This window comes from Thunnus maccoyii, chromosome 15 (assembly GCF_910596095.1).
Source record: "Thunnus maccoyii chromosome 15, fThuMac1.1, whole genome shotgun sequence".
Classification (NCBI taxonomy): Eukaryota; Metazoa; Chordata; class Actinopteri; order Scombriformes; family Scombridae; genus Thunnus; species Thunnus maccoyii.
In genome coordinates, this window is record NC_056547.1 from 23,786,351 (window position 1) to 23,789,636 (window position 3,286).

The following is a 3,286-nucleotide window of genomic DNA, read 5'->3' on the forward strand; positions in this document are numbered from 1 at the left end:
TTAGAGGACAACACCTTTGCATTTCTAAATCACCAAATCTTTCAAAAAAAAGAGATAACACACATATCTTCACTTTCCTAAACCCCCTGTTCATTTCTCTGCTGGTTTAAATATTGATCTCAGATGGTTTACGCTGGACTGACACATTTTTTGTATCTTATTACTGGAATGGTATTTTTTTTTCAAGTACTAATTCTCAATAAGAATCTTCATTGCAGATATACAAAATCAAGGCTGGTTGCTTTTATTTTACAAATAAAGTGCTTTTAGTTTTGTGTAGTTGTCACTTACTGTTTCTATCCACTAGATGGAGCTCTGCTTTCATGCATTTGCCTCAGGGGAGGTCTGACAGCACTGACTCTCTCAAACCCACTTACAGTTCTTCTATGAATCAAGTCAAAGGGTCTCACTCATCATGGTGCCGTCATGTTTGGAAGTTTGTTGAATGCTTTATATTTACTGGATCTCAGTTATATATTTATATCCATATTATCTCTCAGCTCAGGTTCTTTATTTGTGTTCCTTTGATTATTTTTGGTGATCACACAGTGAACGGCTCACCAGCATGCTGTACCAACCTGTTCTCATAGTGGCTGATCTCGTTTGAGTCCACATGGTGGTGCTAGCTCCCTAAACTATATACTCACCAGAGAGCCCATGCACCACTGCCCACCTGATGGACAGGAAAAGCATTACCTCATCCCTTCCTTTCATTCCTTCAGGTAAAAATAGACAGATTAAGCCTTGGCTTTGATGAGAGAAACCTACAGAGGAGGTGTGGAAGCAGGGAGAGAGGGATAGAGATGGAGGAGAGAGACTAAATGGATCGTTCTGCTCCAAATCCAATTCCTAATAGCTGGAGGGAGGGTGGGTGGGAGGAGGGAGAAGAAAACAGTCAAAGAAAGAAGAGAGGGAGAGGGGGAGTGGAGATATCACGTCTAACAATTAAGACCTGCCTTCGGGGTCTAAAGAAGAAGCTTTGTTGAGAACATATAAATTGCTCATTGAGCAGCGCCTCTCTGCAGTCTCTCTCAGATACTCCTGCCTCAAAGGAATCTGCCATAAAAGACAGCAGCCTGCAGCCCACCACATAGGAGGGCTGGAATCTGTTCACAGTATTTGGGGATCCATCTCCAGCCGCTATCCTGGCCAAGCAAAATCCCCCCTGCAGTAAGCACAAACCTGGATGTAATCCCAGTCAGTGTAGTAAGGAAAACATCACAGCGCATCCACTGTAGATCCCCTGTGGTAAGTGTACTTTACAGGGTCAAAGATCCAGCGCAGCCAACAGTTGTCTTATTTATTTTTGTTGTACAGGCCAAGTGGATGAGCCTCTTGATAGTCTATGCCTGGATATTAGCCTGTTGGCCTTTCTCTGAGCCAGGTTGTGGAGGTCGACACTGGCAAATATAATATTTTAAATCAAGGTTTTATCTTAAAACAGGATAATGTGGTATGACAGGAAAAATGGCTTCACAAAATACAAAGCTATTGAAGTCCACTTGGAGAAACACTGCAAAGTGAAATAAGTGGCCGAGGGTTCACTGTAATAAAGTTTCATCAGGTACATTTACTGCATGTGAGAGCCCTTGAAAAGTTTAGAGAGCCCTGCCTAAACTAAAAATATTAATAACTAAAATTAATCAAAAATTTTGCTGTCAAAAATCTGTCTCTTAATTGACCCTGTAATTGTAGCTCTGTCTTGACTTTGATTTTGCCAATGAATTTCTCTTCAGCTGCAATATTCAATTAGACTTTCAGTGGGTTTTAGCTGTGACCTGATTCTGCTTAACTAACTACTTACTGCTTGTGTGAAATGTATTTTTGGGGGAATGATTGATGACACATCTGAGCTAACATGTCAGCCTCTGCTGCCACTCAGCTTACAGTTTCATCATGCTCATCAGCCCACCGAGTTCATTGACAAAAATAGTTAATCAAATCATCACCACTACATTTCTGTGTTTACATACTTCTTGTTTTATTTTGGTGTCGGCCAGCTGGCATGTTCAGACATAAAGTCAGTCACTAAGAAAGAGAAAAATGTCACATCTTACTACACTGTTGTGAAGGCTTTATTAATTTCTGCATTTATTTTCTATTATTCACTGGAAAAATACTGTTTCAAAGGCCAGTCTGCATACTAAAGGTGATCATTCATTCAAAATCATTATTTATTTTGTGATCATAAATCAGGGTGAGTACAGTAAAATATATTTGAGTCTTGGGACTATGAGACTGTAATTGGTATAGTGGTGCTTTTAGCTAAATGCTAATGTCAGAATTACAGTACAATTAGAGTGTTCAGTACATGTACGGACAAATCTTTACATCAAATCTTTAGACTGAGCTGACCATACTGAATCACCATTGTCACTGACCGAATCTCATGTCATGTCAGTTTCCCTCACTGGTGACTGAAAGCACTGTTGTCAGCTCAGTTGTGATAGTTACGTCCTCATTAAAAGCCTATTAAATTACTGTGAAAGCCACAGAAACAAGCATAATCTGATAACTCTGTCATAAATAATAGGCTGCTGAGCTATTAAACTTACATTGTGTACCGTGTTTGTATTGGCTAGTTTTGTACTGAACTGAACTGAATGGCAGTTTGGACCACAAACTGAACTGAAGAATCAGAATCAGTGCTGAATGATGCATTCACTTACTGGTGTATGTAATGAAGTGCCCACTGACTGACCCACTGACTCCTCACTTTCTGACGTACATGCTTAGCTTCGGGAAACACAGTGAACAAACTGCATAGTCAGCGATTACAATACTTTGAACTGAACTGAACAACATGATTCGGCAAAATGACTTGTTATTTACACCTCTAGTCAAAACCTGCTCACAATGACAGTGCTACATGCTGGTGTTTAGCAGTTAATGTTCACCATCTTAATTTAGTATGTTACCATGCTGACATTTGCTAATTAGCACTAAACACAAAGTACAGCCGAGGTTAGTTTTGTATCAGAAGCAAATCAGAATTTTAACCAGATGGGGCAATGTTCCCCCAAGCTTCATTATAAGGGGAATATTTCAGTCTAAACCACAACTGCTAATGTCACAGTGGCACTATAGGAAAGGTCAAGGGATCACAAAGTCATTAGGATACATTGTCTGGGAAAAATTAATGTCTGTGCATAATTTTATGGCAATCCTTTCTTCTAGCTAAAAAGTACCTTTCACTCAGAACTGCTGCAATCTAACAACTCCACTCAAGCAGTAGGATGCCACTCATCTGTTTATCTCACTCACCTATTTTGTCAATGGTATACTG